General features: G+C 34.1%; 1 pseudogene; it reads right to left on the bottom strand.

The window, feature by feature from the left end:
• The window catches only part of LOC131743225 (coiled-coil domain-containing protein 70-like), a 53,202-nt pseudogene extending 34,899 nt beyond the window's left edge, over positions 1–18,303 (bottom strand).
• Positions 18,304–21,809: the final 3,506 nt, after the last annotated feature.

The following is a 21,809-nucleotide window of genomic DNA, read 5'->3' as shown; positions in this document are numbered from 1 at the left end:
AATGTTTCAGTATTCACTAATTTAGTGCCCACAGCCAACTTTATATAAAACATAACTACCTTGAATAAAAATAATTGACTGTCTTAGAGAAGGAAATCCAAAACACGCATAGGGAGACAAAAAGTTATAATACACAAGAAATAATTTCGGAGCCATAGGAAAGGGTCAATAATTTATAAAATGTGAGGTTTCCACAAGAGTGTAATGATAAGAATGAACCCAAAAGAAAATGTGATAACTCAGAATTCTATCAGACATGTAATAACATGTATCAAGCCACAGAGAGAGTACTCTGAAACCAAACAAAATGAAGATAAATATAAAACATCTGTACTATTAGAATACAATTACTAAAATCAAAGGAATAAGACATATTAAAAGCATTCAGAATTGGGATTTATTTATTTATTTATTTATTTATTTATTTATTTATTTTGTGGTACACGGGCCTCTCACTGTTGTGGCCTCTCCCATTGCGGAGCACAGGCTCTGAACGTGCAGGCCCAGCGGCCGCTGCACGGCATGTGGAATCTTTCCGGACCGGGGCACGAACCAGCGTCCCCTCCATCGGCAGGCTGACTCTCAACCACTACGCCACCAGGGAAGCCCCAGGGAAGCCCCAGGGAAGCCCCCAGAATTGGGATTTTTAAAAGAACTTAACTTCAAAGAGCAACAATAAGTTTGTCAGCCACTGTTTCAAGGAAAACAAAACAAAACAAAACAACAATGGAGCCAGAAAACAGTGACTCATCATTTTAAGAACTGAAGGAAAATAAGTGATATAGATAATGGAACTACAAATGCCTATATCCAGATAGGAGTCACAACACTGCCAAACTTTGAAGTGATAATAGAGATGATTTCCTAAATGACAGAACAAGTGAGAAAAAAATTTCAAAACAAAAGACAAGTGACTATAGATATATATTAGCACTAGTTATATATTCCTGTACAATAAATCAATCCAAAATTAGGGGCTTTAAACAATAATCATTGATGATCTCACAATTTCTATGGGTCAGAAGTGTTAGCATAGTTTAGCTGAGTGGTTCTGGAGCATGATCTAAGAAGTGATTACAGTTAAGTTGTTGTCAGGAGGTAAATTCATATGGTGGTTTTACAGAGGCAAGACAATCCACTTACAGTATGGTCACTCACATGGTTTTTACTGAATACCTCAATTTTTCACCATGTGAGACTTACCATAGGTGACTTGAATCCTCAAAAAATGGCAGTTAATACCACCAAATACCTGAATGAATATCTGAATTAATTGGCTTAATTTGTAGAAAAAATAATATGCAATGTTGGAACCCAAGACATGATAAATGTTTATTGACCAATAAGTATTAAAATAATTGAAGGAATACTCTTAGTGGACATCTAACTCTCACTCCCACTTTGTCTCCCCACTGAGACAGATAAAAGTGGAATCACAACATACCAAAACTTACAAGATGCAGCAAAAATGGTACCAATATAGTGGAAATTTCTAAATTAAAAAAGGAGAAAAACCTCAAATCAACAACCTAAATTACACCTCAAAGAACCAGGAAAAGAAAACACTAAAACCAAATTTCACATAGGGAAGAAAATAATCAAGATTAGAGTAGAAATTAATGAAATAGAGAAACAATAGAAAAAAAATCAAGAAAGCCAAAGTTTGGTTCTTTGAAAAGATCAACAAAATTGGTAAATGTCACATTAACTATATTAAGCCACTTTAACAGAATGAAGGACAGAAACCACATGATCACTTCATTTGATTCAGAAAAGAATTTAACAAAATTCAACACTTTTTCACAATAAAAATACTGAACAATCTAGGCATAGAAGAAAATTATTTCAACATAACAAAGGCCATATGTGGCAAACCCACAGCCAGTATCATACTCAATGGTGAAAATCTGAAAGCTTTCTCTCTAAGATCAGGAATAAGGCAAGGATGCTCTATCTCATCCATATTCAACACAGTAATGGAAATTCTAGCTAGAGCAATTAGGCAAGAGAGAGAGATAAACAGCATTCAAGTAGGAAAGGAAGTAGAAAAATTATTTTTGTAGATAACGTGATCTTGTATGCACAAAATCTTAACAATTCTACAAAGTAGTATTAGAACAAAAAAAGCAATTCAGCAAATTTGCAGGAAACAAAATCAACTCACAAAAATCAGATATTTTTTTCTATACATGAGCAATGATCAATCCAAAAGGGCAATTAAGAAAACAATCTCATTTACAATAGCATTTTAAAATATATTTAGAAATAAACTTAGCCAAGGAGGTGAGAGACTTGTGCACTGAAAAAATATAAAACATTGCTGAAAGAAATTAAGAAAAACACAAATAAATAGAAGGCATTTTATTTTCAAGGACTGAATGAGTGAATATTGTTAAGATGTCCATACCACCTAATCAATCTACAGATTCCATACAAACCTATCAAAATTCCAATGGCATTTTTTGCAGAAATAGACACAATTCATCTGATAATTAATATGAAATTTCAATAGTCAAAACCATCTTGAGAAAGAAAAATATAGCTGGGGTCTTCATAATGCTTCCTTATTTCTAAACATATTGCAAATCTAAAGTAATGAAAACAGTGTGGTACTGGCATAAATACAGATATAGATAAATGGAATATAATTAGGAATCCAGAAATACTCTCACACATATGACCAAATTATGTTCAGACCTCATCGTGTGCATTTCCCAGAATTTATTACAAACCTATTGGATATTTTTGTGAATCTAGTAAGTCTGATGATCAAATAAGTATCAGCAATACTCTACACTGCATTTACCCTTTAGAGATTCACACTGAATTTATGCAAGCCTCTAAGAAGTCCTACAATAAAGAAACAATTTGATCACTGAAACACCCTTTCCTCAAACACATAGTTTGAATTGTTTCTTTAAAACACATTTGGGACAGGCTTCACTAGCAAAGTAAAAAGGAAACATTGTGTAGAGAAATAGTTAAAGCAGCTCAACTAAAATGTTAAAATGTTAAAGAAGTCAAACTTTAAAGAGTGAAGTACAAATTTTAAAAATGGTTGAAATAGAAACAAAGGAAAATTAAGAGATTTCAATGGCTAAACAAGTATGATATAAATAAATTGATTTAAGATACTGAAATTTTTTAAAAAAGAAACTCCAGAAGACTAAACACTAATTTAGAAGTATGTACACACTTCAGAGTTAAGATTCTCTATTAAACATCAATTCTTAATTTCTTCTCAGGAACTCCTTCAAAGAAAATAAACCACCACAACAGTAAATTGACATGCATTTCTGAAAATCAATTCATTTAAAAACAAATGGAATGGGCTTCCCTGGTGGCGCAGTGGTTGAGAATCCGCCTGCCGATGCAGGGGTCACGGGTTCGTGCCCTGGTCCGGGAAGATCCCACATGCCGCGGAGCAACTAATCCCGTGAGCCATGGCCGCTGGGCCTGCGCGTCCGGAGCCTGTGCTCCGCAACGGGAGAGGCCACAGCAGTGAGAGGCCCGCATACCACAAAAAAAAAAATAAAATAAATAAATGGAATAACATTCTAAAATAAAATACTCAGGTTCCAGTAGCTCATTTTCCCCACTGTCCACCCAAAGTCAGTCAGCCCTTCCCTTGGATATGCGTATGATTATTGCACATGCTTTAAGAGTATTGACTGAAACATGAATATTGCTGATGGCTACACATTCAGCACAAAGAATGCCTTTTAGTTCTCTAAATTCTATTATAAAATTATCAAATCCATCATTTTCTGTACGATGTGAGACCAAAATGGTGGATGACGTATGGAGAGGTCAATCCATCAGCTTGGATATTTTTATTGGGGGAATCTGATAGTTATTCAGACACTACAGAGTTCCAAACTCATTTATGTGTTCCTTGATGAGAGTGACCATGTCACAGGCATTTTCATTTCAGAAATTCCACAGAGTATATTGTAATTAGTGGCCATTTGAATGAATATTTAATTAATTATGAATTTTGAAAAGCCCTTTTGGCATCAACAGTCACAGCTAAAACTAAAAATCCAGATGTCTGGAAAGACAGTGAAAAAATGATGGTGAATACATAATTTAAATTGCTATTATGCGGTAGGCTTAAAGAAAGGCTCATAGATAGTGTTTGGATGAGTTCTTAAGAGAACTCATCCAACAAGAAGCCATCCAGAGACCACTTTGCTCAAAATATCATATTCATCTTTCATAATACATCCATAATGTACTTTCTTAGAACACCTTTCTACCAAAAATATTAGACAAGCACATTTTAACCATCACCCTTATTGCCATTCTGGCTGAATGAACTTGCCATTATAACTTTCAAAAGGGGAATTTGGATCACCCCCAAATTCTGGGGGGAGCGGCACCCACCCGGTATTTAAAGCAGTAAAAGTTAGGAAAATCTATCAACTTCATAAGGCATTGCTAGAAAACACTTAAAGTCATTTTAATATTTCAGTAGTTTTATTGTAAAATTTATGCATAATAAACAAAGAATGTTTAGAATAATTAATGACATTAAATATTATTCTAAGACCATGGCTGAAATCATTACTTTGTTTTATTTGTATATTAATATTACATATTTGTTGCTATAGCTAATTCATATTCTGAGAAAAGGATAAGGACACTTTTGGTTTAATTTTTCATTTCAGTAAATTCAGAGAAGATACAGTAAATCTCCTTGATAATGAATATCTAATCTACACATATTGTGCAACATAATAGCACAACATATGTAAAATTTTCAAGTGTGATTTGCAGATAAATTGGTAACAACAGCTTGATATAGTAAGAGTGCTCTCTTTTATGTTTTTCCCCAAAATGACACTCAATCCATTACTTCACAGATGTGCTTTTTTTCTTCTTGTTTCATTTATGCCATTGAATTTTAAGTTCTTTTCAGTGTTTGTAGTCAGATGATGAAAATGCTATATGCTATTTCAGACTATGGTGTGAAACCAATTGTATGGCTGCATTTCAGTGCACTTAGAACAGGTGGCTCCTGTGATTAGTAGTAGGAATATCAATTATGATTATATATAGGTTTTGTGTAAAGAAAACAATGTCTCTGCAATATGAAATGTAAGGTTAAATGTTAATGTTTAAAGTGGTTAGTATTTTTTTATTTTTTATTTTTTTAGTGGTACGCGGGCCTCTCACTGTTGTGGCCTCTCCTGTTGCGGAGCACTGGCTCCGGACGCACAGGCTCAGCGGCCATGGCTCACGGACCCAGCCGCTCCGCGGCATGTGGGATCTTCCCGGACCAGCGCACGAACCCGTGTCCCCTGCATCGGTAGGCGGATTCTCAACCACTGCGCCACCAGGGAAGCCCGGTTAGTATTTTTTATGTTCATAAAAATAATCAAATTTGTTTCTGGTTATAATTATGATTGTGATTGCAGTCAAATGGTCACACTGCATGAATAATTTATTTAGTTTGAATTTTAAGTAAATTATAAAATCACATATTTAGTGGATATTTGTGCCTAGTTCATTCAAAGCATCTATTTGTTTTCAGCCCTATGTTTTTTCTTTAGTATAAAATAATTTAATGGTCAGGAAAGAGAAGGATTGTGAACTACATACTATTATAGCTGTATAATTCTAATACACCTACTGCAACTCCTATAGTTAGTGCATTACCAATTCAGTGTATGTGAGTAATCAATTTAATAGTAATAGCATCTATAATCACTGTATATTTTCAAGCTATCTTTAAAATGTTAACATTATTTTATTTCAAAATGACACATATTCACTTAGAAAATTTTGAATACTACCAAACAAAAAATAACATCATTTATAATCTTTCCATAGAGATGATGTTTTGATGTATAGCATAGTTTTTAAAATAATTCATATATCCCATTATCTAGATTCAAAGATCTTACAATATTGTGGAGAAGATAGATTGAAAAAGCGACAAAATAATTGTGATATTTAACGAAATACATGCAAAAAATAAGTTAAGTGCTAAGTTAGAATGGAGAGGGGAACTTTCATTTAAATAGAATGATCAGGGAAGGCTTTTCTATAAAGATGATGTTCAACCTCATAAATACAGGACGAAGAAAAAATTAATCAAAAAACAGCAGGAAGAGAAGTAGAACATTGCAAGTTGCAAATGTCCTGCTATCCGAAAGATCCTGATATATATGAGAAAGTAAATCTAAATGTCAAGTAGCAAATAGAAATGAGGTAAGAATGGTAGGTGACAGAGGTAATACAATGCATTCTAGGATGTGGTAAAGTTAGGATTTTATTCTGGGTGAAAGAGAAAACTAGCAAACATTTATTAGGCTCATAAAGTTAAGCTCAAGCTGACTATGGGTAGGACTACAGTGGAAAAGGATCCGATTTATTTAGAAGGAAGAATTGACAGGATGTGGTAATGGATTGGAAGCTGGCGAGTAAATAAGAGGGGGAGTGGTTATGGCTTTTCTAAGTTTATTGTTTGAGCAAGAGAAGGATGCCAATCTTATTTAGAGAGAGATGAAATAATAGAGTTTGGAGAGGGGCAAACTTTGTGAAAAACAAAAATAAAATGTTTTAGTTTAACTATATCAAGTTTGAAATATCTCTGAGATACCTAAATGAAGGTGTTAGGTGAAAGGTTGGATAAACGTGTAAGAGGAGGAGAGGTGTGACCTGAAGATATAAATTTGTAAATCACAACATAAATATAGTATTCAAATGAAGTAAAATTGAGAGCTCACCTAGGGAGAGAGTATTGACAAGAAAAGTGGGCCAAGTTTGATAACATGAGGAAATCCAACAATTTAGAGGAGGGTGACACTAGGTAGCAATGCTGATGAAAAAGGTCTCTAGTTATGACAGAAAGTAAAGAAGCAAGGGAAGAAAACTGTACAATAAGCCACAGTATTTAAATATATATGTTAAATTTATTTTTTGATTTTGAAAATATTTGAATTAACTTTGTATAGGGAAGCTTAGAAAATTCACACATAAGGATTGACTTTACTCTCACTTCTGTGATTTATGTGATTTATCTCACGTTTTCCTTTACTTATATTTTGGTATATTTTCAAGTATTTCTCAGAAATAAGGGATCATTTAAGACCATTATGATTTTGGCTGAGTCCAAGTGCATACTTATGACTCGTATATTTTAACCATTTCTTTAATGCTGAGTATAGTCCTTGAGACTTGATTAGAGAAGATATAAATACATATTTGTTGAATCAATAAATTGTCTAATTGTCAATATGTTCAGATATTCTTAATCTTAAATACTTTCCCCTACATTAAAGACTATTGTCTTTCAAAACATGTGTAAAACTGCATAAATTATACTATTAGTTTTTTCTTCTACATATAATTTTACCATTTTAGTATTATAGTAACATTTATTTAAAAATAATGGACCCTTTGTTTTAATAAATATTTTGCAAAATTTCCAAAATTGTTTAAAACCTGGAATACTGATATTTATATTCTGCTTGAGTTTTAATTCAGGAAGAGTTGAGGGTGCTAATATTTATGAGGATATTGATAGTATATACATAGCCACAACCTGGCTATCTGTATGTCCCACTGTAATTGTGGACAATTCACTAGACATGTTTTCAATGGGAACATGAGCCAAGTTTTGTAACTGAGGATTCCAGAAAGGCATTGATTGAAAGCTTTCAATAGTAAAATACACCTGAAAAGACAACTATGATAATTTTGGGGGGAAAACTTTTCACAGTGTCTCCTTCCATTTTGGAGGCTGATTCAGAGGTGAGCAAACGGCACCTGTGTGTAGGAAAGATCAACATAAATCTAGAAAGGATGAAAGTAACCCTCTCAAATGAAGTCTAGCCACAGAGAGAGTGTTGGTAGAATTTATTAAATGTCTTAAGAAACAGGCTTGTGTCAGAATCTTAGGATAAAATGACAATAGGAGAAAGCTCACTGGCCTTCAATGAAAATTAAAAGAGTATATAAAGTATAGTTTTATGAAAGATTGGTTTCATATGAAATATTTAATGTTTGCTGTTATCGGTTTCTGCTAATGAAAATTATTCTTATACTTTCTTATTGAGAGTGCTTGCAAATATGGAATACAAACTGTTAAATATGTTTGGGGTGACCATGTAATTTGTTGTTAAAATTGCGATACTTTGAAAAAAAACTGGGCATCGCCACTAATTATGTTAGGGCAACTAGCATAAACTGTACTCATCCTGGGTAAACAAGGACATCTAACCATTTTAACTGTACAATGAACTTCTCAGGTGTTCTGAGTGGAGAGTAGGATTTTAGATATTCTTCAATACAATAATGTGAATATTTCTTGTAAGGGATGTGCATTATGCGTATTTAAAGTGCCTTTTGTTTTTGGAAATGGAAAGATTTGGTTGAAACTTTGAGAACTGATCAAGAAGCTATTCTGCTAATTAAGAAAAAACTTATCAATAGCTTCCTGGAAGAGCTCAATTGTGGACTATAACTGTAAATTGTATGTAAATGGGCACTTTTCTCTAAATGCATATTAAAATTTTGCAAATTATCAAATTGAAAACATTGTCATAATGAATTTAATTCTTACAAAACAACAAATCAGTATGGATAAGTACATACCTATACCTATTTTATCTCAGTTTTTAAATTAAGCCACTGAATTCCACATCACAGATATTTGAAACTCAGTTACTTCAAAGCACATATATATTTTTTTTAACCTGCAGACAGAACAGAGTTTTGTTTTGGAAGTAAATTACAAATATAAATGGCTATTAATATCTGCACTATTTATAGGCACCAGTTAGTCATCAGTGTGATGTTAAAATCATTAGCCAGACCAGCCTGAAGGGAAAGTCAGGGCACAAGATAATTATGTCTACTTCTTATAGCTTAGCTCCAGAGACCACTTTGCTCAAAATGTAATTTTGATCCAAAACATTTTCTTTTTCATAAATTTTTTAAAAACAATTTTATTGGAGTATAGTTGATTTACAATGTTTTGTTATTTTCAGGTGTACAGCAAAGTGGTTCAGTTATACAACTGAATATATATATACATATATATGTATATATATATATGTATATATATATATATGTATATATATATTCAGTCTTTTTCAGATTCTTTACCCTTTGTGTATAAAGAACTGCTATTTCCCTCTGGCCCATGAGGCTGATAATTCTCCTACTCTGTAGTGCTCCCTGTGCCTTTATTCAGACCTTGTTCCCAGAGATCATCATTAGAGGCCTTCTCTAGAACCAGTAATCCTGCATGCTGAGTATTGATATTTAGCCTGTAAAGTGGCAAATGTCCTTCTCCACTAGACACCATTGACCATTTTTCACAAAGCATAGTAATCTTTTCCAACTTTCTTTTGTCAAAGCAAAAATTGAAATGGACCATTTTACACAGGAAGGAACACTTTATTCATTGCAATCGGAGAAAGAGACCAGAACTCTGAACTCAATTCTGTTGAAACAAAAAGTGGCAGAGTTTTTAAGTACTGGCATGAGCTAGTGGAAACTATTAAAGAATGTTAGTGGGAAGATGTTCAATAAGTTGTGTTGGATGTATTGAGTTATTCTTGAGTTTACAAATGTTTTTCTCTGTGATTAGGCCACCTGTGTTGGCTAATTGGAACCCATCAATGTTAGGCTCCTACCCTCCCACAGAGACTGAGAGATGGGCATGTTATCTCTTTTGATATGTTACATGTCAAATAAGTGATTCCCACATCATTGAAAAAGATATTACTGGCTTTTCAGACTGGGAAGAGGATTTTAACAGGCTTCATATATGTCCAAAGGGGCAGAGAAAGAATTTATAATTACAGGATTGTTTGTTTGTTTGTTTGTTTGTTTTATATAAATGCTTTAAGGAAAGGAAGATCAGGAGCATAGAGTCAGCAAGAAGCCAGTAGAAAATTAAGTCAAGCTCTGGGGAACATTAAGGCTGCCATCTTGGACATTTTCCTATTATCACGCAGTGAATGACTACCCTGGGAAGTTCAAATCCACTTAAGGACCTTCTCTGTCTTTAGCTTTTCTCTCAATTAGAGCAAATTAGTTCTAGTTTCTCTTGTCAGAGCCATAGGCTGTTGTGCCTTATAATTGTCTTCATGCTATATTGATCTCTTAAGACTTTTCTAGTCAGCTCAGCTCTTGCCATGAAACAAGACAAAACAAAACATTATACTCATCTACCAACCAAAACTTCTCCTACTCCACCTTCCATGTCAATCCACCTGAATTTTGTACTATTTTTCAAAAATATTGTCATATTTTTCTCACTCATGAGCAAGCATTCTATGAAATAAAAATATTATAGAATGTAAGTATTTAATTTTTAAAGATACATCTTTCAGTTCAGATCAGTACAGTATGATTCAATCTACTGGGTATTTAGAAATATTTTAAGAATTAAAAATATTAATATTTAGTTGACTTTAATCTGATGGTAAACATTCATTAAGTGGAAAAATGGTATGAGAGGAAAATATAATTAAGTGTAACAAATATATCATTAGTTAGTTAATTAATTAATTAAACATAAAGTTTTGCCTGGCAGGACATGTAAAACAAAAATAATTACTTGATATAGCATCAGTTGTTCAATTTGAAGTTGAAGAAAGGATATACTAAGCCATATATTTAGATTACTAACCTAGATTAAAATGAACTCTCGGATTTCCCTGGTGGCGCAGTGGTTGAGGGTCCGCCTGCCGATGCAGGGGACACGGGATTGTGCCCCGGTCCGGGAGGATCTCACATGCCGCGGAGCGGCTGGGCCCGTGAGCCATGGACGCTGGGCCTGTGCGTCTGGAGCCTGTGCTCTGAAACGGGAGAGGCCACAGCAGTGAGACACCCGTGTACCGCAAAAAAAAAAAAAAAAAAAAAAAAAAAAAAAAAAAAAAAAAAAAAAAAACCCTCTCAATAACTTATTTAATTATGTAGGTAATTAGGTCTATTTACTTAATAGATTATCAATATATTAAGTGAGCTGTTTCAGATTAATTATTTCATCTTTACGAGTATTTCTCTGATAATTTTTAGTACCTGCTATATGAATATATAATTTTGTTTTTGAAAATAAATGTATGCTGTAACATCAAGCACTTCATTATTTAACTCTGAGTAAAATAATATAGCAGAGGTAACATAACATTGGAATTCAGAAGATCAGAATATAAATTCAAATTATTCCATTAGAGGCTTAGGATATTGAAAAACCAGATGTTGCTCTTTGTTCCAAAAAAGTATAAATGGTCACTAAGTATGAAGGTGCTTTTTTTTCCAGAAGTATAAAGGAAAGGTATGTGTCAAGAACAAAAGCCACAGAACACCTGCTCCTAATTTATACTGAGAGTAAGATCAAAACAGGAAGATCCACTGTAACAACCACAGCAGAATTCCTACCCCACAGAGTTTGCTATACTTGGGGTTACAAACATGTAGGTAGGCAATTACAATATAATGTCCTGAACCTTATCATGTGGAAGCAGAGTGCTACACTATCAGGCATACTTCTAGAAATAATTAACATAGAGTTAATAGGTAAGGCTCAAAGATAAATAAAACTAATAGGTGTTACAGCCATAGGAGATCTCTGAGAATATCAAAGGACAGTAAGAATTTGGGACTTTTATAAATTTATTTTGGACTTTATGCTTAAATATTTTAAGCATATAAGTTTGCATTTATAAGAAGTAACTTTTCTTTTTATTGTAAGGGGTTCTTTGGAAAAGGCCAAGACAAGAAACAGAAAATCCAGTTATGAAGCTGTGTGATTAAGGGCAGATTGAATCTGTAGTCCATTCATTCCTTTCCAGAATGTTTTTTGAAGGTCTACTATGTGAACTAGTCTGAACTGAAGGAGAGGCAGTGTATATAAAGCAAATTAAACAAAGTTAAGATTACTTGCAGAATTGGAAATTGCTAGACTTGAAGATTGTATTCATCTTTTTTTTGGGGGGGTAGAATGCAAGCGGAAAGTGTGCTAATGATGTTGGAAAAATCAAAGGGATTAATGGTAGTGAATAATTACCACTTATTTTTCAAAATTTCAACACTCAAGAAGTCTTCTCTTGGTTATTTATCACCTTATGGATACTTATGTGAATGAGAACTCATATCCCATATTGAAATAGTGACACCAGAAAAACATTTATCCAACCCCTCTTAGCTAAAGCATTGGCTGATTCGGTATTAATGGGTAATCAGCCAAGGACCACCAAAACCAAACTGTAGTCCAACAAAATCAGATTTATTGACTCATAACAAGGGAAGATGATCCAGAAGACAGAGGAATGCACTCAGTGAGAAGAAGCCAGTTTCTTTTATAAGGTTCAAGATCTTGTTGAAGGATTCTGCAGCAGACCTCAGAGAAGCAGACATCAGTTCTGGATTGGTCATTTTTCTCAGGATTGAGATTGACTTAGTAATTTAGCAATTAGGTGTCCCCAGGAATTGGTAGGAATAGATCTGTGGCATTATTGGTAAGAAAGAGTTAATCAATCAAACAGGGATCGTTATGGCATTTTACAGCTTCAGTATGACCTTAGGGGTGAAAATGTTTTCTGTTCATTTGCAGCTATTTTGACCTATGTCTCCTCTTATTCTGATTAATGGCAGAGTTACTTTTTTTTTTTTCTTTTTCTTCGAAGTTAATTTTCACTTTTTTATTCCTGAAGAGTTTTCATTCATTTTCTGCTCTCTGACACTTTGATTAACCCATCCCTGACTTTGATTCAGGAACTGGAGATTGATGTAGCAAGGAGGAGGTCTGTGGAAAATCTATTCTTGTGGTAGGCCAGAAGAGCAGTGGTAACAACATCCAAGTGGGAGATGGGAGCTGGTGGAGGCACAATCTGTACACTCCCTTGTCAGCACTACTGGCAGCAGTTCTCAGAAGAAATGCCCTAAATTTGGCTAACCAAGCTGCTTCGGCCTACCCTAGTCTCTTGTTTCTGCCTATGTCCTAATCTTAATATTTGCCTATATTTCTGTGAATTTCCTAGTGACCTGTGGACAATCAATTTCTGTTTTTCTGATACAATGTCCTTGTGCTCTGTCAGCAGCAAATATACTAAAATTGCAATGATACAATGTTGTTTATAAAAATTAAACCACAAAAAGAGTATTCAACTTTTGGGTAAATCTGGCTTGTAATGTGTCCTGTGTATTTGAGAATGCAAAACTAATTTAGAATTTTAAACATTACAAAAACATATGATCGTGTGAAGACATTTCTAAAGCCTCTTTCAGGAGCTTTAAAAATTACCTTTACCAGTGAGGAGGCCTGAATCTTAAGCTTTAGTAACTTTAGAGTAAATCCAACCCAGATAATTTGGAAGTCAAAAATGGTGATTTAGATCATAGACCTTATTCCTCCTTGCCTGTTGAACCCTTCTTTGGAATTTTTGTTTGTCATACACTCATTTGAGTTCTCTCTCTTCCATTCCTGGGATATTCTGTAGTTAGATATTTTCGACTGAAAGAAAAATGCACAAAGTAAAAGTTATGAGTTAAGCTTTTGGTGGGGGATCTTACCAAGGACTATAGCCTATGAGACTGACTATTAGATAGTTCTGAAGAACTTCTCTGAAAAGGTAAGGAAGAAGACAGGATATATATATATGAAAACTTGATGGAAAACAAAAAAACAAACAAACACGTAGTCAAACATTCAAAATTTACTACCCATCACAAAGAACAGTCATCTCAGGTTAATGATTTTAGTTCTTTTCTATGTATAGGAAGATGCAAGAATCTGGGTTCATTGAAATTATTCCTTAGATATGCATTCTAACCTTTCAGGGCTAGTATCCAAAGCATAAAATGCTTCCTGTTTTTCTCCATCCTGAATTTCGCTCAAGGTACACTATGGGTGGTAGGTGACTGTGGTTGTTGATGGTTTGATCCTTGTAGAACTGAAATGGTGTGTAGCAATCTTTGTTTACAGTGTCATCCAGCCCAAAGCATTAGTTCTTTGAACTAATGTCCCTATTAAGTGAGGGTAGGAATTTGTTAGATATCTCCCCTTGTAAGTATTTTTAAAATATTTGTTATAAAATCAATGAATAAATAATGATAAATTGTCAGTGAATGAAGAAAATGAAGAATAGTGAAAAAATCATGTTTATCTTATAGATCACAAGTCAAGCATTGTTTATAAATATATGTGCCTTTATTTCAGATGACATAGCAATATCTATTTTAATTGCATAATCTCTGACTACAATCACCTGAAAGATCATTGATAGTTTTTAAATAGTTTCGGTAACTCTACTTAATGAGAATATGTAATCAATTTACGGTGGCTGTCAAAATATGAAAAAGTAATCATCAGAAACTCGTGTAGTAGATTAATTTCAGTTTTCACAAGAAATAGTCAATTTAGTGATGGAGATAGTGAACTCTTTTAATTGCAACATATAAAAATTTTGTATATCTAGTGTATTATCACTTGTAATAATATTAAAATGTCTTTGCTATGGTTAATATGGTATTCATTAGGTTTCAAAGTTAAGCAAACTGGAGTTGTTATTTCACACAATAATTTAAATAATTTAAGATGTCATTGGGCTCCAGGTTGGGGTTTATTTCCATAATCATGATAAAATATTAGTGTATGACTTAAACTGAGCTAAAGCCTGAAGGAGACAAAGAAATAGCAGGGAATATGGCATTTTCTCCTGCACTGTTATACTTCTTCACTTTCAACTTTCCCCTGTTTTTCTGTGCTCTGTTGACATATTCACCAAATCTTTATCAGAGGATGGTACTCTGACTTTGGTTATTATTTATCTAATCATGGTTTTGAGATACCACACTTTAATAAGCAAAGTTATTCTTAGGTTTCATCTCTCAGTTCTCCTTTGAAACAGTTGAATAATCCACTTTCTTGTACACACTTTTGGTCCTTTAGTCTATCCAGGGTTCAAGGTGGAATACTACTGTTGATCGGTCAGATATAGTGTCTAATTTTTTTTCCCCCAGAACTACAGAGCTTATTTATTGTTTGATACTCAAACAGAGAAAAGTATAATACATGAAAAGTTAATGTACAAATAAATACTTAATAGAAAAAAATGGAGTGCTAGTGAATATCCAGAAGAATGCATATCCATAGTTCATGGGCAGACAGACAATCAACAGAAAAACACTTTTCGATTATTCAGTTTATGTGTTTTTTAATGGATCTGCAAAGTGGGCTAGTAGGCAGAGCTTACTTACAAAAATGTTTCACTTTTGAACATCATAATGTTAACAAAAAGAGAGAGAAAGACTAAAACCTCACTCTTAAGAGCTAAGTGAAATTGTGTTCTTTTTTCTTTTAATGTGGTTAATTAAACATCATTTTAATTACTGAGAAAATGTGCAATATAAATGCTATAAGTTAAATTAAAAGACATATTATTAAATCCAATGGGTTAGATCAAATGGAGGGGGAAGCTGGAGCGAAGTTAGAGCATCGACATATATACACTACTGAATGTAAAATAGCTAGTGGGAAGCAGCAGCATAGCACAGGGAGATCAGCTTGGTGCTTTGTGATGACCTAGAGGGGTGGGATAGGGAGGATGGGAGGGAGGCTCAAGAAGAAGGAGATATGGGGACACATGTATGAATATGGCTGATTCACTTTGGTGTACAACAGAAACTAACACAGTATTGTGAAGCAATTATACTCCAATAAAGATCTATTTAAAACAAAACAAAACAAAGCATTCATATCCCTTCAATATAAATGCTTGTCAATATAGAGGAATGAAAAAACAAAGCTCTATCAAAGTTAATAGAAAAAATATATAAATTGTCTTTAAACATATAAAAAAAGTAAAAGGAAAACAAACTAACTACTTTTAAAATTATTATTTAGAAAATGTGAATATTGTATTTGTAATTGTGTATCACTTTCAGCTTAACAGTCCAGGTAAAGTAGAATAAATGGAGCTACATTTCAAAGATTTACTTTATAAGTATCCTTTAGCTATATCTGATAATATTTTATTATTTTTAAATGACAAAGTGTAGTCTACTTCATTATTAACATATTCATTCTGTGTAATATTTATCCTGTGAAAATAACTATTTCATAATTTTATGACTTTAAGGGATATTAAAGAAATATTTGTCCAACCACTCTATTATGTTTAATAATAGTAATAGAAACAATAATAAAGACTTACCAATGGTTACCCAGACCCTGCTTGAATATCTCCTTTGGAAAGTGACTCATTACCTGAAAGAAGATATTGGCTCATTGGCCTGAAAAATGGCATTCCTTTTTTTTTTTTTTTTTTTTTTTTTTTGTGGTATGCGGGCCTCTCACTGTTGTGGCCTCTCCTGTTGCGGAGCACAGGCTCCGGAGGCGCAGGCTCAGCGGCCATGGCTCACGGGCCCAGCCACTCCGCGGCATGTGGGATCTTCCCGGACCGGGGCACGAACCCGTGTCCCCTGCATTGGCAGGCGGATTCTCAACCACTGCGCCACCAGGGAAGCCCGGCATTCCATTTTTGAGGAATGCAGACTGTTAGAAATATATATTTGCTATAAGCTCAAAATGTTTTTTCCATTTGACCCACTCATTAGAGATCCTTTCTATAAAGCTAATCCTTCTATTTGATTAAAGATTTGAAACATTCAAAAACTGATGTAAATTATCCCTTTGTATGATTAAATGTCTCTGATATCCTTAAGAATTCCTCACACAACCCTTTTCAAAAGTCTCCCAAAACTGTATCCTTATTGTTCTTCCCTAAATATTATTTGTTTTGTGGAGATAGTAAATTAGGTCTAAAACCAATGCCATGCTACAAACAGAGAGTATCCTCTGTTTTAGTACAATAATGAAAATGTTTAATTAAAATACAGAAAGTAAAATATTGCTCTTGTTATTATCTTGGTAATTTTAGACCATGGTCAAAACAAGGCAGGTGAATGGAAAGAAAATAACTTCACTGGCTTAGTTTGGACCATTGTTAACAGATTTTGAAAGAAACTGGGAGAATTGAAAGTTTGGTAAGGATTGACAGTTTATGCTAGATGACAAAATTCAACCCAATTTACAAATACCAGAGTTTTTTTTCACAGTGGGAGAGGAATCCAATTAAATTTCTACCAGTCTAAATAGAATTTGTATATTCATAAAATACTTGCATTTTATGATGACCTGCCAAAGAGATAAAATACAATGTATAGGCCCTGTATCCAGAGTGTGTATTATGGTTTTCCATTGAAATATTAAAGTTTTCCTCTACAGCTATTCCCCTCTACTTTCAATTGATTAAAGATAATCTCAAGGAAAGACTATTCATGATCAGAAAATAAGGTTGGTCTCATTAGAATCTGATGGAATATATTCCCAGCATGAAGAGAAATTTAACATACTGGAGTTTTTAAGTTTGATGGATATTTTCATAAGAAATCTCAGATTAGACATTTAAAAGCCTCTTGAGGCATGAAAGCCAAGGCAAGAACTCACCTTTGGATTTCACCTGCAAATTATTCTCTTCTCCAGATCCCTAAAATATTGTAAGCAATGTATGCCTGCCAGGAATTGACTTTTCTTACTCATCTTTAAGGCTGGGAACTGTATAAACTGGGCACTCAAGAACTTTACTCAAGAAGGTTTTGTAAGCATAGGTTCCATAAATTCAACCTTAGTTCCTTAAAAGTGTCTGGTCATATCTCATTAAATGACCAAATCATTCTCAAATATAACATTCCAGGCAAGGCCTTGGACCTTGGTTGCACAACCAATGTTTCCAATCATGTTCTATTAATAAAGAACACAGATTCTTTTTTTGAACCTATGCAGAAAATGATAATTGTCATGGAATTAAAAATACTAATGATAGTTTCTGAATTCTGGAGCTATCAGGTAGGGAAAAAAATACATAATTTACAAATGTTTCTATTTACCAATGCTTAGTTTACTCAGTTGCTATGAGTTTTAATAGTTTAAGAGTAAAGAGAAAGTTTTCTTACATTCAGAAACTCGAACATTAAAATATTGACAATATTCCAAATATAAATCACAATCGTTCCTCATTAGTTTACTTAGTCCCATGTAATTCAACTTTGCTCTGCTCCTTCTGGGGTTAGCTGTCTCATGAGTCTAACTGTTTCTCAAATAAAGTTTGAAAATTCTGACTCAGTCCACTAGTATGGTTTCTAAGTTGTTTAAATAATGCCCTCTAATGCCTGTCTCCATAGTTACCTGATATAGTCCTTTCCATGGGAAACTGAGACAGTCCATTGTTGAAGAAGAAGCAGTTCAGCCTGCAGTTGATTGCACAGACTTTCAGGCATGTATCGAAGTAAAACAAAAATTGTCAGTACATGACAAAAACTTAAAATGGCTGTGACTAACTTTTTATTGACAATTTTCAAAAATGAAAGATTGATGAGCATTTGTAACAAGACTAGTAGAACTGACAAGGGAATTTTGTTCTTTCTGTGACAAATAAAAAAAGAAAAAAGTCAATCTTCCCCAAATCATCTATAAATGTACTGATTAACACATTTTCAAAGAAGACTATATATTGAATCTATTTTATAATAGTGGATGATTATGAACTTTACGGAGAAAATAATCTTCAGATAAAATAGAATCCTGAGACCTAATTAACCATATAAAGCACATATTTAGAAAGTACCAAAAATATATGAAGAATATCAACTAAAGATATTGGGTTGAAAGCAAGTACTAAACATCTGTAAATTAATAAAACTCCATAAATAAGTGATGTGAGTCCCCCAAATGAAAAACACTTACTGAGAAGGAGTTATATTCAAATTATTACAAATACCACTACAAGTCCCTTCCTTAAGAACAAGTTCCAGTCTGAGAGTGCGTTCATAAGTCCAATTTGTTCGTAAGTCCAACAAAGTCAGCCTAAGCACCCAAGTAAAACAATCAGCTATATAGTACTGTACTGTAACAAGTTTATAATGATTTTCACAAAAATAATACATAAAAAACAAACACAAAAAATAAACATTTTTATCTTACAGTGCAGTACCTTGAAAAGTACAGTAATACAGTGAAACCGCTGACATACAGGGGCTGGCATTGAGTGAACAGGTAAGAGTTAACTGACTGGAGAAGGGAGAGGAGGTGGGAGATGGAAGGGTTGAAGCATTGTTAGCAACAGGAGATGGAGGGCAAGCTGTAATTTCATTCATGCCTGATGTTGATGACACAGGTTCTAGTTCCTTGCTGGATTCAATTCTATTTACACTCTTGAAAAAAACAATCCAGTGATATCTGGGTAGTAGCTCTTTTCTTCTCATTCTAGATGACATGGTAGCACTAGATCGCATTCTGAATAGCTTCTGCAACCTTTACGTACTGTTCTACATTTGTGTCCTCTGCCTTAAAAACTAACAGAGCCTCCTCAAATAAAGAAAATCCCCTTGCCACTTCCTGCATTGTGAATCTCTTTGATTCTTCAGTTACTTCTTTCCTCTTGTCTCTCTTCATCCTTTCTCTGTGCCTCCAATTCCTGGCGTTTCTTAGCAGTCCCAGCTACATCACTGCTTCCTTTACACTTGCCTCCAGATATCCTGGGCTTGAAATAAAGATACTGTACAGTATACAGTACTGTACAGTAAAGCACACAAAAGCACAACCACTTGTAGAGCATACACTCATGTGACAATGTGCTCCAGACATGCAGACTAACTTATGTGATTGGACATGTGAATGCATGTTCTCATTTTTGAAAGTTTGCAACTTGAAGGTTCCTGTGTAGGGGACTTACTGTATACTGTTGTATGATTTCAGTCAAAGCAGCTCTAGAACTCTTATAAATAAAACCATACCATAAACTATGAGGTATTGACAATTTGTTAGGAACTTTGACACAGCATCTAATTTCTTAAATATTTACATTAGTAATGTTTTACCGTACAAATTTAACTTGGGGAAGACTGTGTATCTCTTCTCATTTGAGAACACTTTAAAAGCAACTCATCAATAGCAACACATCAGAGAAACCTATTATTTCCAGTACATCTCTTTTTACCAGATCAAAGAACAATTTTATTTATTTTTTGTAATTTTCCAGGGCCTTCTGGAAAATATCAAATATTTTTAAGTTCAAAAGATAAATTTAAGATTAAATTTTCAGAAGGTAAAATATAAAAATTTGTCAGGTCATTTCAATATTTGGTTAAGATAGAATCACTAGTAACTAATAAATAATATTTGGCAACCTATTCATCCAAAATGACAACGAAAGATTTTTAAACTAAACAGAAGAAGTAACATGATTGCAACGAACCTTAGCTCCTCCATAAGTAGGAAATTTTTGTTTTCTTAAATAAACAAAGATATAATAAAATCAACAAAAATAATGGAAGGTTGTTCTGGTAAAGTTGTTCTCTGTTATCCAGTCAGATTAGATGGACAGTAAAGAATAAAGTTTTAGGGCTTCCCTGGTGGCACAGAGGTTAAGAATCTGCCTGCCAATGCAGGGGACATGGATTCGAGCCCTGGTCTGGGAAGATTCCACATGCCATGGAGCGGCTAGGCCCGTGTGTCACAACTACTGAGCCTGCACGTCTGGAGCCCTGTGCTCTGCAACGGGAAATGCTGCGACAGTGAGAGGCCCACACACCGTGATGAAGAGTGGCCCCCGCTCGCCCCAACTGGAGAAAGCCCTCTCACAGAAACGAAGACCCAACACAGCCAAAAATAATTTTATTGTTTTTTTTAAATACACAATTAAAAAAAAAATAAAGTTTTACAATCTCATTAAAAACAGATGAATAATCCAAAAAATATTTTCATTTTAACAAAAAGAAAGCCAAATTATTATTTTTTGCATCAATGTAATGTTTGATACTAAAGCTTTTTTTTTTTTTTTTTTTTGCTGTACGCGGGCCTCTCACTGTTGTGGCCTCTCCCGTTGCGGAGCACAGGCTCCGGACGCGCAGGCTCAGTGGCTATGGCTCACGGACCCAGCCGCTCCGCGTCATATGGGATCTTCCCGGACCGGGGCACGAACCCGTGTCCTCTGTATCGGCAGGCAGACTCTTAACCACTGCACCACCAGGGAAGCTCCTCTTTTCGAAAATCTTAAAAACAATTCCATCACTTGTTAGCCAATTTTGGCCAAGGCAAATAAAACTGCATTCCAGTGAAAGTTCTATTACTTTCTATACATATAAGTTTTGTCCTGAACTTTCCTCTTTCTCCTCTGGAACCAGTAGTCATTTTTACTTTGGCTACTATCTTTATGCCTTAACAAATAAAATATTCTGTGCACCTTGCGTACAAAGTTGGACTGCTGTCACTATAGCTTCTAGTAGTGTCTCATAACTGTTTCTAATTTCTGGGAAACTTACAAATATCTTAGGAATTTTAGGAATATTTAATTTATACAGGTGGCAATTTACCTCTAAACCAAACAGAATAGAGCCATTTTAGGAAATAGGCAGTCTAATTTCTATCCAGATATAGAAAAATGTTACACATTCCCCAAAACATAAACAATCACAGACTCATATGGAAATTGTAACTTCAATTATAAAATTTCCACCATGGGCCAAGCATACCCACAGAAGTATAAGGCACAATGATTTAAAATCAAAGAACTATTCCTCTCTCATTGAATATAAATTATTAATTGATTTGAGCTCAAAATAGACAAATAGAAAGAAAAACAAACCAGATTCTCTGTTGTCTTTCACCCAGCTTAGATAAGATCTCCATAAAACATCTATCTATTTAAAGAGATCACTAAGTGATTAGACTATAGAATCAAAATAAGCTGGTACCAGAAATAAAAATGAGCTCTTACCATATCCAT

Source organism: Kogia breviceps, chromosome 16 (genome assembly GCF_026419965.1).
Source record: "Kogia breviceps isolate mKogBre1 chromosome 16, mKogBre1 haplotype 1, whole genome shotgun sequence".
Classification (NCBI taxonomy): Eukaryota; Metazoa; Chordata; class Mammalia; order Artiodactyla; family Physeteridae; genus Kogia; species Kogia breviceps.
This window is presented reverse-complemented; position numbering and strand designations above follow the sequence as displayed.